General features: G+C 45.3%; 1 protein-coding gene across 8 annotated transcripts in view; it reads left to right on the forward strand.

Annotated features, from left to right (window-relative positions):
* The window catches only part of LOC121433402 (histone deacetylase 4), a 257,632-nt gene that overhangs the window by 32,861 nt on the left and 211,968 nt on the right, over nt 1–12,803 (forward strand). The window lies entirely within an intron of this gene.

Genomic DNA, 12,803 nt, shown 5'->3' on the forward strand with positions numbered 1-12,803 from the left:
GTGAAGCCTTGGTTCCACACAGCCAATCCCGTGTCTTAGCTTGCTTTCTTTGGTGCCATTTTTTTTTTCCCCAAGACAGGGTTTCACTGTAGTTTTGGAGCCTGTCCTGGAGCTAGCTCTTGTAGACCAGGCTAGACTCTTAACTCACAGAGATTCGCCTGCCTCTGCCTCCTGAGTGCTGGGATTATAGGTGTGGACCACCACCGCCTGGCTCTTTGGTGCCATATTAAACATTTCATAGGCCTTTCTGATTCTCAATAGCCCTAAATGCCTTTGGAAATGCTGGGTCAAAGGATTACTCTCAGGTCAACGAGCTGGAAGGGCAGAACAGGATTAGAAACTGCGTACTTGGGCCTTAACCAATACATATAAGATTTGGACTTAGAAAGTAGCAAAGCATGCATGATCCATGGTAAATGTAGAGAGCCCTGACCTGAAGAACTTCCGGCTGCCTTTGGCTACATCTAGTGTATTGTATAGTATAGAGCTTTAGGTGTCAGTATCTGTCCTAGGTACACACAGGATGCTGGATAGGTGCTAGCTAGGATGGATGCTTGAGGTTCTGTCAGCCTATTTCTGAGCCTGCTCCATTGGGTAGAGGCAGAGGCTTAGGGAGGGTCTAGGCCCATTCCTCCCTGACTGTTGGGAGCAGAGTGGTCACACATACTTCTCTGGGGCATTTTCTGTATGAGAGCTTCAGAGGGCAGGGTTCCAGGCTTTATTTAGGTAGGAGGGTTCTATTGAGTCAGTTGTTCATGTATTGATTGTTCTAAAGAAATGGTTTATGGTGATTGTAGGAAAAAGTTAAGCTGTGTAGACTGGAATGTCTACAGTAGATATTGGTATGTAGATATGCCTCCCACTCTGCAGTGAGATAGAGGTGTGTGTCTTCACTGTGCCCACATCTGTATGTGAAGTAATGTGTTAGATGTTTTTCTGTGTTAGTGTGTTGTGAATATCTGTGATGTCAGTGTGCACATAAACCTGACATTCTTCTGACAGTTTGTGACTGTGCTTTATGTGGTTGTGGTAATATTCATGATAGCTTCAAATTGATATCACACAATTACTATGAATATATTATGTACAGTACTGTAAGTATTTCCACAGGATAACTTATGAAAAACTGAAGCTGGGTCAGCAGACATACAGGTTGAAAATGTCTTTAGGATGGCTGAAATTGCGCCAGAATGTTGTCTGACTGAACTTCCTAATTGCAGTGTATAAGGGGGCGTAGTTTCCTACCTTTCACCACTCTGGCACTGGGTAGATTCAGTCTGTTTTATTCCTGCTAGTATGTTGAAAAAAATGATTGTTTTCTTTGCTCTCTAAACGGGGTTCATACTATGTGACCTGATACAGATATAATCAGATCTTGTACACACTACCCAGGCACTTAAGGAAAAGTGTGCTCTTGTTATTACATTGTTGGTCTAAAGAGGTTTGTAAGTATATCTTCGTACTGGGTTTAAAATTCTCTCATATGACCTAGTTATGTACAAGAGTACATTCTCCCTAAATGTTACATTGTCCCTATATCTATTAACTCAATTGAGTTTCTAAGCCAGGATGCCCTTTATTCTTTGTCTTCATGATTTCTGAGAAAAGTAAAATGTTCTGTTGTAGTTATAATTTTGGTATTGTCTTTTAACATTATTAATCATTTTTCTCTATACAGTTTGGTGTTTCTGCCCCAGTGCTCAATTAAAAATTAATGACTATTCTTTTGATTAATGAGCTCTTTTACCAGAGTACAGTGTTTATTCTGTTCTATAAAATACTTGCCTGTTTTTGGCTAATGGATCTTGCCCCATCTACTTACCTCTGACTTTTCCCAGCCACTTTCTTCAAGCCTTATCCTTGTGAATGGGGTCAGCTAGATCCTGGCTTTCTCCCTCAGAGACTCTTTGCCCTTTGTGTGGGGAATTTTACCTATCATTATTCACTTATTTCCCCTCCTCCTCCTTCCCTCCCTTAGTTGAGGATCAAACTTGGAACCTCTTGCACACCAGGCAAGTGCTCTACCATTGAGCTGCACCTCCAGCCCCTCTGCTTGTTTGTCTGTCCTTGGGGTTTTGTTGGCTCTTTCTCTTTCTCTTGTGTAAAGTTGTGTGTGCCTCTGTGTCTTGCAATGAGATGCTTTGTGCTGAGACCTCAGAATGCTTGCATGTCTGTGGCTGAGCTGTTTGTTCAGGGCTTGGAACTTGCTGAGATTCCTGCCTCTCCAGCCCTGTGGTCTTCTGCAGATTATTTTCTGCAGCCATATAACAGGTGCCCTCCATATGGCATATCACAGTCCTGAATACCAAGAAGGGAGCTGGCTCTGTGCCTAGGCCATAGGTCCTTACTGGTGACACATCTTTGCTTCTTGACCTTGTAGTTTCAGGTGAGTAAGTCTTCTGGGTTTTTCTCATTGTTAGGCATTGCCTTGAATCCTTCCACAGTTTATATTTTGAATTTAGTGGATTTTGGGAAGAAAGAGAATTAATAGTCGATTACCGAATTCATTGATTTTTAATATTGGGAATTGAGCCTGGAGCCTTGTACAGGTTGATTACAGCCTCCTCCACAGAGCTCTCCAACCTTAGATTTGCTACCCGGAACAGGAAACTTGTGACTATGCTGGGACCAAGCTAGGGAGTCAGGATAGTCACTGTCTCGAGGTTGTCTGTCTTCCTTCTTCTGCGACCCAGTGTCTTCTCTCTGGTCCCATGCCCTGGTCTGCCTGGCTCACTCCTACATGCTCCTGTGTGGCCTGGTGCAGTGATGGTGGCACATTAGGCCCTGGTGGAGTCCTGTGGCCTTTGGGTCCTCTCTCACATTGGCAGGGCAGCTTGGCTTTGGCCTGTTGATGAAGTGGCCTTTTTATTTGCTGTGTATAACTCCTCTCTCCTCTGTTTTCCTTTAAACTCCCTGTGGTGCTGGGTGAGGCCTGCGTTATGATTTTATTGCCGTTCTTTCTGGACTTTGCTAGAGCCAGGCCCTGGCTCTCTGACGTAAAAGCCGCCTAGCTGTTGGGATTTATTGCTCTAAATAACTGTTTCCAGTGCTGTGAGCAGCCTGAGGAAAGGGCTTGGGTTAGTTCAGTTTGTGAAGGAGGTTCTGAATGGTGCTACTGGTCTCGTCCTGCACTGAAGCCCTCACTGTTGGGATATGCCCAGGCAGGCTGTGGTTACTCAGCTCTTAGACCTCTGACTGCGAGGCAGGTCCCCTGCAAATAGTGGTGTGAGGACTGATGTGCCCGAGGTCTGCTGGAAGAACAAGGAGCCATTCTTTATTTCCTGTCCATTTCCCTTCCAATAATTGCTCTTGTCTTTCTTGATGTTAACATGAACCTAGATACTGGTAACTGGCTGGCTACCAGGAAACCCAGGCATTGTCACCTGATCACTCATGCACTCAGTTTTTGGCACTACCCTGTGTCTACAGTGTATTTGAACTTCCTTGTTTGAAGGTCTGCCTAGAGAAAGTAGGTATCCACTAGGAGAGACATCTATGGTGACCTAGCTGATGGCCTCAGATCCAGGCAGAGCCAGGATCCTTCTGTCTGTTTTCTTATCTCTAAGGTCTTAGTGAGAGGCCTGGCCAGTGTCAGGTTACAAATAAAGTAACCGCTTTGAGGGAGGCGTGTGCAATCCAAGATCAGTGCTTTAATTTGGTCCCTTCTATAGTTTAATAATATTCTGTTAGTCTGAACCATCACATGGAAGGAGGTGAAGACTGTGTCAACACAACATAATGACTAGGACTGTTTTCTGGGTCCCTAGGACCCTTGGCCTGGGCTGGCCTGGGCTGAGCTGAGATCCTGAAGTTCCTTCCATCTCTGTGCTCTAGTCCTCACTTTTTTGTTTTGGTTTTGTTTGTTTGTTGTTTTGAAGACCGGGTCTGACCATATAGCCCTGGTTGTCCTGGAACTCACATGTGTACCAGGCTGTCCTTCTCTTGTTTCTTGTCTCTGAGTGCTGGGATTAAAGGTGCATGCCTGGTCTTAGCCTTCACTTGTATGGTCTTGAGTTCTATTTATTTCAACCAGTTTGACTGCCAAGGTTATTATATAGTAATGAAGAAATTAAGTGGTAATGAGCTTGTATCATAAAGGATTTTTTTGTAGCTTTTATATGGTGCTCTGCAATGTGTTTGTTTCAGGGGTACTGCACAGTGTAGGGTAGAGAATGAATTTTGTGGACTGAGGTGCATACAGAAGTGAGTTCTGGGCAGCTGGTAGCAGGTGAGTTGCAGACTCTGAGTGAGGCCTGGTATAAGAGTCCCATAGACCCGCAGGACAGGTGTGTAGGTAGTTAAGGGTAGCCAGCCAGCAGGAGGCCTAGGAGTGCAGCATTGTCAGCCAGATAGGAGCAACTTCATCTAGATCTGGTAGGGAACAGGAGGGGCACCAGGGAGGTAGCCACTCTGAGGGTGCAACAGTAGGGAGCAAGACTGAACTGGCCAAGTTCATGGAGAAGTGACCATTTCTTCTGTGCCTGCATCTGGTTCTCTGGAGAAGGAAGTGAGATGCCTCAGGCAATGGACCAGAGTTGGGTGGGAGTGTGTTAATCCTGGGAGTGCTTCAGCCTGCTTTCTTAGGGAAAGACTTCCAGAATGCTTCGTGTATCTTGCTGCCTCCTGCCCAGCTCCTAGCACATGCATCTTGCTGGCATCTTCCCAGCAGCCACCCCAGTAGCATGTGCAGCTCTCAAGTTGTCACCACCCTGGCTTCTCCATGCTGTGATTATCTGGGATCTTAATCAGTCAAGATTTGTTCTGGAAATCATGTAGACATAAGGACTTATTTTTCAACCCATTTTTTTTTCAATCCTCAAATTGTGTTTTGTCTTTTAAAAATCACGAATACCCTGTCACTAGGAAGAGCTCAGAATATTCACTGTCAATGGTGTGCTGATGGTTTGTTTTGGCAATTTTCTGAAAATTCTTCCACAGTTTGGGGAGCATTTGCATTTGTGTCCTTCTTTCAAAGCCCCCATTGTAGAAATGCAAATTTCTGAGTTCTGAGATGCTGAATGTTAGATGATTAATGATATTGAAATTTAAGAATGAACTCCTGGTATGTATTTGACACAGAAAACTCAATACTCGAATCATTAGGAACCATTGAGCACAGCTTGGTGCTGGAATAGAAAGGCCATAATTGCAGCACCCGGCAGTGGGGGCAGGTCGTACGTGGACAGGTGTGCAGATGCATGCCGCCTCCAGAGCTGGTCTATGCAAGGCCGAGAGCTGCTCCAGCTGAAGAACTGGCTCTGTTTAACCGTAGGTGTTTAAAACTTATAGTGATCATAAATCAGCATTGATTACTTGCTTACTCCAAGTCAAACACCGCTGTGCTTTTAAGGGACCAGAATGAATAGCAAGTTCGTTCTGAATTGTGCTTTCCAGTTATTACATTTATGTGTCCTGATAACCTTGTGAAGTGAGCTGGAACGCCATCGTTCCATTGTGTGGGTGAGGAAACCAGTATTGCCTGCCATCAAATAACTGCCTAGTTTGAGGTCAGTCAGTGCTTCGGAGGCCAGCCAGGAACGGGAGTCCATGTCCCATATATGGTCCCATGTCCCTGCTGCTCTGTGGGCAGCAGGGTGCTTTGGATCCAGGTAAGTCGTTATCCTCTCTACAGTATGGGACTTCCCAGGCCAGGCAGGCCATTCAGGGATGGAGTGATTCTTGCTAAGAGAAGGGATAGGCAGATCATAGCAGCTCCCAGAAAAACTGTATACATTTGAAGATTTTCCCCCAGAAGAGCTGTACTGGCTGAGTCTGAAGAGCAGGGCATGATGCTTGCTGCCTGGGGTACGTGGCCTAGTGGAAACAAGGCTTAGAATGGAGGGAAAGAGTTGGGTTTGCTGTTGCGGTCTGCGTTGCCATGATCTCATCATGTCTAGATACAGAGACTCTGACCTTATTCCCCTTTGTTATCCTCTCCTGCTACATACAGTATTACCATGGATCTTGGCTCTCTTAGCTCAGCCATGCTTGGACTTATGGTTTTACACTGTGTGCATTGCATATTAGGTATGTTTCAGACCTCTGAACTCTCTTTGCTGGCCATGGAAAGCGGAATTAAGCTGAGTGGGTGCCTTGTGAACCATGTTAATTTGGAGATTTGGGTGAAACTGAATGTTTCTCCCCAGCACCTCTCTGTCTGCATAGTTCATGAGAACATTAGAAATGGACACCGAGGAGCACTGTGATGATGAAAGCAAATGAAGCGGAACAGTAGGCTCACACTGCTTTCATCAAGTGCTCAGGAGCTACCACGGAGCAGTGCTCAGCATCTCAGCCTTCCTAGCTCTCACTGTCACTGTGTACTTAGAAAAGAAGTCATGAAGCTTATCTATAGGTAACACTTGTATGTTTTAAAATAAAATCTATGGCTAGTTACATCTTTTTTTTACAAATCCCATCAGATATAGCGTTTGTAAAGAACTATAAAGTTGGTTAAAGTATCTTGGTGTTCTCTTATTTAGTGGTCATTAGCAGGATGAATTAATTTTCTGCATTCAGTGACATTCTCACAAGACCTAAATCAGCTTTTGACTTTGTATTCCCTTTGTTGGGATCGGTTGTTGTCCAGTCATGTCAGCCTTTGATAACCGAGATTGATATGGGCAGTTCATGTATGTATGTGTGGGTGTGTGTGTATGTGTACTTGCTTCTGTGCATGTGAAGGCCAGAGGTTAGCCTCAGGTGTCATCCTCAGGAGCTGCCCACCTTTTTTTTTTTCTTTTTTATGACACAGGGTCTCTCACTGAGACCTGGGGCTGGCTGGTAAGTGTAAGCTGGCTGGCCAGGGAGCCCCAGACATCTTCCTGTCTACACTTCCCCAGTGCTAGGTAATATATACCACAGTATGCCACTAGGCCCAGCTTTTTACATGGGTATTGGAGACTGAACTCAAGTCCCCATGCTTGTACAGCAAGGACTGGAATTTAAGGGAGAGCTTCCCCTTCCCCCTTAAGTTCCAAACTCTCAGAACCGTTTTTAGAAGCCTATTCCTTGTATTCTGGTTGTTTAGTTTCTGTGTCTCTTTTCATTTCTGCTGCTGTAATAAACCCCTTTGGTGATGTGACTTAAAGTCTACAGAAATTTTTGGTGCATTTCTGGAGGCTGGAAGGCTAAGATCAGGATGCTTGTGACTGTCTGGTCAGGGCTTCCCCGGCCTCTGCTTGGTCCCACCCTGCTGCTTGCTTTTGTGCTGGCGCCAGGAGCCCCTCCCTATTGAAGGGCCCTCAATACACTCTGGGTGTTGTCCTCACACTTCATTTCTTCCCTGTGGCCGTACTTCTTAATGCTGCTACACTGGGTGGGGAAGCCAACACTTAGACTTCACAGAAGGTGTTAAGGCTTCCACTGGAAGAGCTGCAGGCCCCACTTGAATTAGTTTTCACTCACAGTTGGTGTGCTCTTCTTCCATTCTTCAAGGAAATCTCTTGGAGAAGGTGGACTTAATTAGAGCCCTGAGTGCCTTGTTGATTCAAAAGATCTCACTATTGGTATGGGTATTCTGAGAAAACTGTGAGGTTATAGTTTCTAATGCATGCAGTCTTAAGTAAGTTAGGCTGCTTTTAGTGGAAGCCCCTCCCTCCTCTATTCAGCCATCAGCATGATGCAGAATTCTTGATGCTTTTATTTTCATCTTCACATGGAACCAGTCCATAACAAGGACTGACTGATTCTTCAAGCCCATGCCTTTCTCTCAGATTGATGCAGTGTGCATACCTGCCCTTACACCTTACCTTACTGCTTGCAGCTGCAGGGGCTCCTTATGAAGTGGCCACCTTATCCTCCATCCCTCTTTCTGGTCAGTAGTGTTGGTTTTTTGTTTGTTTTTTAAAAATTAACATAAAAATAGATTTATTGATCATTTCATGTGTATGGATGTTTTGTCTGCATGTATGTCTATGTATCATATGCATGCAGTGCCCACAGAGTCCAGAAGAGGGTGTTGGATTCCCTAAAACTGGAGCTACCATATGGGTACTGGGTTGGAACTCAGAACTTCTGAAAGAATAACAAGTACTCTTAACTACTCAGTCATCTATCCAGGCCCAGTGCTTTGTTTGGTTCTATCCAAAGGACTAGAGAGATATAATTAGTCTTTCTTACAAATCAGGGATTGAAAGTGTTTTAGAAAGTTTGAGGTAGTGCCTGGGGAAACTGGTTGCAGGAAATGCCAGCAGTTTCCTTGGAAAGCTTCGACGTAACTTGGAGCCATGCAGAGTTCTCTTCATACTGTACCCTGTGGTCACCTTAGTGATGGTAGAAAGTAGAAGGTTAAGGCTCCCTGGAAAGCCTGCATGGGTATTGGCCTGAACCTGGTAGCTGAGAAGGGAACCAGATCTTCGGGGACTTTTGTCTCCCTCTTGCAGCATCAGGGCAGGTAGCGAGGGGCCTGCCTCAGAGTGGAGGCACTCAGCCAAGGATCAAGGACCATACGGCATAGATGTCCTCATCGTTGGGCCTTCCTCTGAGAGTTCTGTGTCTGCAAAAGACATTTTCATCTAGGAAAGTGGTTCTTTTCTAAATGAGCATAGGTTTCACTGTCCTCTGTAGACGTTTGAGGGAATATATTCGTCTTCCCCTTCAGGCAGTTAGCCCAGGCAGTATGGTAGCAGTGTATCTCCTAGCACCATTGCTGAGGCCAGAGATGGGGCCATTGAAACTTGGCATGCTGGCTGCCCACCATGGCTTCAGTGCCCCATAATGCTTAACCTAAAGGAAATGTACCTGCTGGGCTTTAGGTGGGAGATTGGGCTTTCTTTTGAGCTGTCTCCCTTGGGGTTCCTTTCTAGACTCTGGAAGTAGTTCAGTTTTTCATCCACCTTCCTGTTCTCCTGTGATTTGGCTCTCTTCTGTCTTCCCAGTCATGGGACGCATCTTGCATACGTCTCATGGTGGAGGGGAAGGTCAGGTAGGGTCATGTCCACTTGTAGGCAATAGTTGACTCAGTTCAGCTGAGGTTCACAGACTACTTGGCATGTATTTGCTTGAGAATGCAACCAGTCACTGCCTTGAGCTGGGGGACCATAGACTTTGAACCTGGTAGTCTGACATCTCACTGGGGCCATCCTGAGTAGAGGGGACAGTTTGAGTTTCCTTCAAGCTTGTGTAGTTGATAGAAGTTGGGAGACTGGCAGGTGGATAATCTGAACTGTCTCCTTGCAAAGGTTTTTACCAGGCAGCAAGGAGATGGGTAGCTAACACCCAGACATTCCTGCAATGAGAGGGCTTTGCTTGGGTAGGAGTGGACAGGCAGTTCAAAGTGTTTGAGTTAGCATTTTCATTTTGCTTGATTTTTTTTTGTTGTTGTTGTTAATGTTGTTCTTGGTGTTTGTTTATTACAGGCTGGCCTGAAACTTAGCATATGACCCAGGCTAGTCTTGGACTCAAGATCTTCCTGCCTCAGTCTCCTGAGTGCTGGGGTTACAGGCATGCCCTGGGAAGTACGTTCCACTTGAGGCACTGATTAAAATTATTTGTGATGATAACATCTTCATCATTGCTTTCTGTAAAAGCAAGCTCTGTATTTTCTAGTGTTAGATATTTTATAGTTTTCATCATCCATTGTTAAATTTCAGGTACCTTCCCTTAATAGCTTGTCTGAACACCTTCAAAGTGAGTTTTATACATATCTGACTGAAAACAAAATTCTGCCACTGGAAAACTAACCTGAGTTTCTGATAGATCTCAGCACTGGGCAGGAGCTTCAGGGCTCATGCTAGGTCCCTGTTGATGCTGCTGCAGAGCCTCCTGCCTGAGTGAGATCTTTGAAATGTTGGTGTTCGCTCCATTCTTGCTGTGGGTGCTCACAGAGACTTTGGGATTGTCAGAGGTCAGAGCTTATTGAATGCTATGGCCTCTGTTGATGCTAAACTGTCTTAGTCCTCAGGAGTCACAAGGTCACTGCAGTAGACTCAGGAACCCACCTTAGAAAAATACCAGAACTTAAATTTGTCCTACTTTATGTAGTGAACCTAGAACATTTGATCAAGTGTCATTTTTAGACTTAAAATACCTACTGTGAATAAATGAGAATTTAGCATGTTGGTTTACATCTGTGAGTCCTGGGTCAGTCTGAACCACAGAGGTTACTGCACTGTTGCAGAGGTGAATAAAGGGATACTTTTCACCCTTTAGAGTATAGAGGAAGCTTGGGGGTCATGAAGAGGAAGTTCATTGGCCTATGGGAATGTGGCATCTTTGGTCTGCCTGTGAGGTGCACTGGGAGGTGTCAGGAGCAATGTGTTTGTAAGTCTGAGATGAGGCATGGTCCATGGCAGCCCAGAGCTGTTTTCACAGTGCCCTTCTCAAATGCTTGTCTCTTCTTCTGTGAGCAGTCTCAGTGCCAGGCCAGCAGGTGGTCTGCATTGGAGCATTGCCAGACAGGGCCTCCGGGCTGTGTATGTAGCCTGGCCTTCTTGGGAGTCTCCCCTGTTCCTTTTCTTTGTCTCTGCTGAAGGTGAAGCAATGTGTAGAAACAGACTAGTGCTGCTGGGCTCATTGGTAGCTTGTCCCCAGTCTGGCCTGGGTCCAGTCTGCACTGCATGTATTCCACAGGGGCCTGGCCTGCAGACCTCAGCGGAAGCCAGTTGTCTTGTCTGCTCCTCTGTTCCTGGAAAGCCTTGCCACACACAGCCAGGGCCACTCTGGGTGCATCCGGTCTCTGCTGTTGTTATTTGTTTGGGAGCTATTGGCTCTGGTCAGATATGTGGATGTGCTGTTAATTTGTCCTCATTTTTGGAAGGAAGTTGGTGGCTCAGACGAAAGGAAGAGCCACAAAATATCAAACCCAGCAGCGGCCGTCTGACGTGGCTGTTGATCACCACAACATGGAATGAAGAGGAAGCTTTTGATTTCCTTGCTTGCTAGGTTGAGGCCATATTTTATTGACTCTTTGGAGTCCTGATCCCTTCCTGTTAGTATTGCTAAAATTTTCTGGGTGAGTCAGTGGCATAGGAGTCCCTGTATCTGTGAGGGCTTAGTGCTGGTGTGAGCTTCTGCTGCAGCCTTCCCAGAGCTGAAGGGAAAATGGCAAAATCTCAGGTGTAGTCTGACGGTGTTAGCCACATCTCCAGAGATGCTGTTCTGCCATGACCCCTGGCTGCTGCTCTCCTGACAGCCAGCTGTTCAGTTGTTCTGTAAAGCCAATATGGAGCAGAGAGCTCATTCTAGGCCTGACTCTTGTTTGTGTGATGAGATGACCCTTCAAGCCATGATTTTCCCATCAGTCCTAACCAGTGGAACCACACGAAAGTATCAGATCCTGGAAAATCTGTATCCAGATATACCTGCCAGCCCCTCGCATCTGCCGAGCGCATAAAAAATACCCATAGGCATCTAGGGAAAGGTGGGATTCCTGGATGGGGTCCCAGAATAGGAAACCATGGAAAATGGAGGAAATCCAAGAAAAGTCTTGATTTCAGCTGTGAACTGTGTATCAGTGTTGACTCCTCGGCCCTGGCTGTGCACCGTGGATTACTAAGAATCTGAGCTCCAGAAATGAAGTGCATCAGCAGGTGTTCTTTCAGGAGTGCTTGTTCACCTACTGCAGGCACCCCAGAATTTAGTGCTTGCTTTGTTCCTTTATGCTTGCATATGGATGTGAGGTCACCTGTCCTACAGATCTTCCCTGGTAAACACGAGATCTAAGTGTTCCCATGTGGGAGCTTTCTCTTGACGGATGCCAGCCTCCAGACAGGTGTGAGGTCTCAGTGGGAGCTCAGGAAAGAAGGGCACCTGGACCTGCTCTGCAGAGACGTAGCCACAATGTTCCTGCCCTTTTGCACCCACATCCCTGCTCAGGCATCATCCTCCACTTTTCCTATGTTAGATGAGTTTTTTAAGTTTATTAAAATGGCATCCATACAACATTTGCTCTTTTCCATCTGGATCCTTTCAGTAGTGTGTTTGCAAGGTGGATATGGCAGCTGGTCTATTTCCATGGCTGTTTAATGTTTCACTGGACGGACTAACCCAAGGTATTCTTTCATTTGGAGCTGATGTTTGCATGGTTTTCACTTGGGGTTCTTCTGTTAGATGCTGTGGTAGCTTGTGTGTAGCGGATGATTTGTGCAGATTGCCTGTCACAGTGTGCTCTGACCTGTGCTGCATTAGCGTGCTGTCTGGCTCACATGCAGTCTTCAGCATTTTGTACAGTCTTCTCATCTTCATTGTCACGGCTGAATTAACTAAAGATGCTGATCACTTTCATACGGATAACCAGCCGTATGTGGGTGGTGGGGAAGTTGCCTCTTCAGTTCCTGGATGGAAATTCAGGAAACCAATTTGTCTTTGTTTTTCTTACTGATTTGTGGCAGCTTATTTGTTTAGATTGGGTGGATATGTGTCTTTTTGTTAGTTATGTCTACTGCTGTTTTCTGTCAATCCTATGGGTTGTCTTTTTCTTTTTTTTTAGTGTTTTTATTTAACAGATGCTTTTAATTTTAATATAACACATTATTTCACTTGATTTATTTGTGCCTGTCTGAAGGACCTGAGGAAGCTCTGTATAATTTTTAGTAGAAACATTACCACTTTATCAGTCGTATTTGGATTTTTAAAGTATGGTGCAAAGTGGGGGTTAGATACTTTTAATTTTAATATTTGGTTAGTTCAGTGGCTTACTGAAGGGTTAATGTTTTCTCTTTTACTGTACAATGCCAATCAAGTCTCTATGTTAGTGGGTTTGGTTCTAGACTGTTCTGATCCATCTGACCCATTGCCCTACTTGCCTGTGCCAATAGAACCATCTTTGTCAATTATGTTCTTTTTGAACTAGTTATGCTAGT

This window comes from Microtus oregoni, unplaced genomic scaffold (assembly GCF_018167655.1).
Source record: "Microtus oregoni isolate MIOR12 unplaced genomic scaffold, Mior012 000038F_ref0000394, whole genome shotgun sequence".
In the NCBI taxonomy this organism is placed as follows: Eukaryota; Metazoa; Chordata; class Mammalia; order Rodentia; family Cricetidae; genus Microtus; species Microtus oregoni.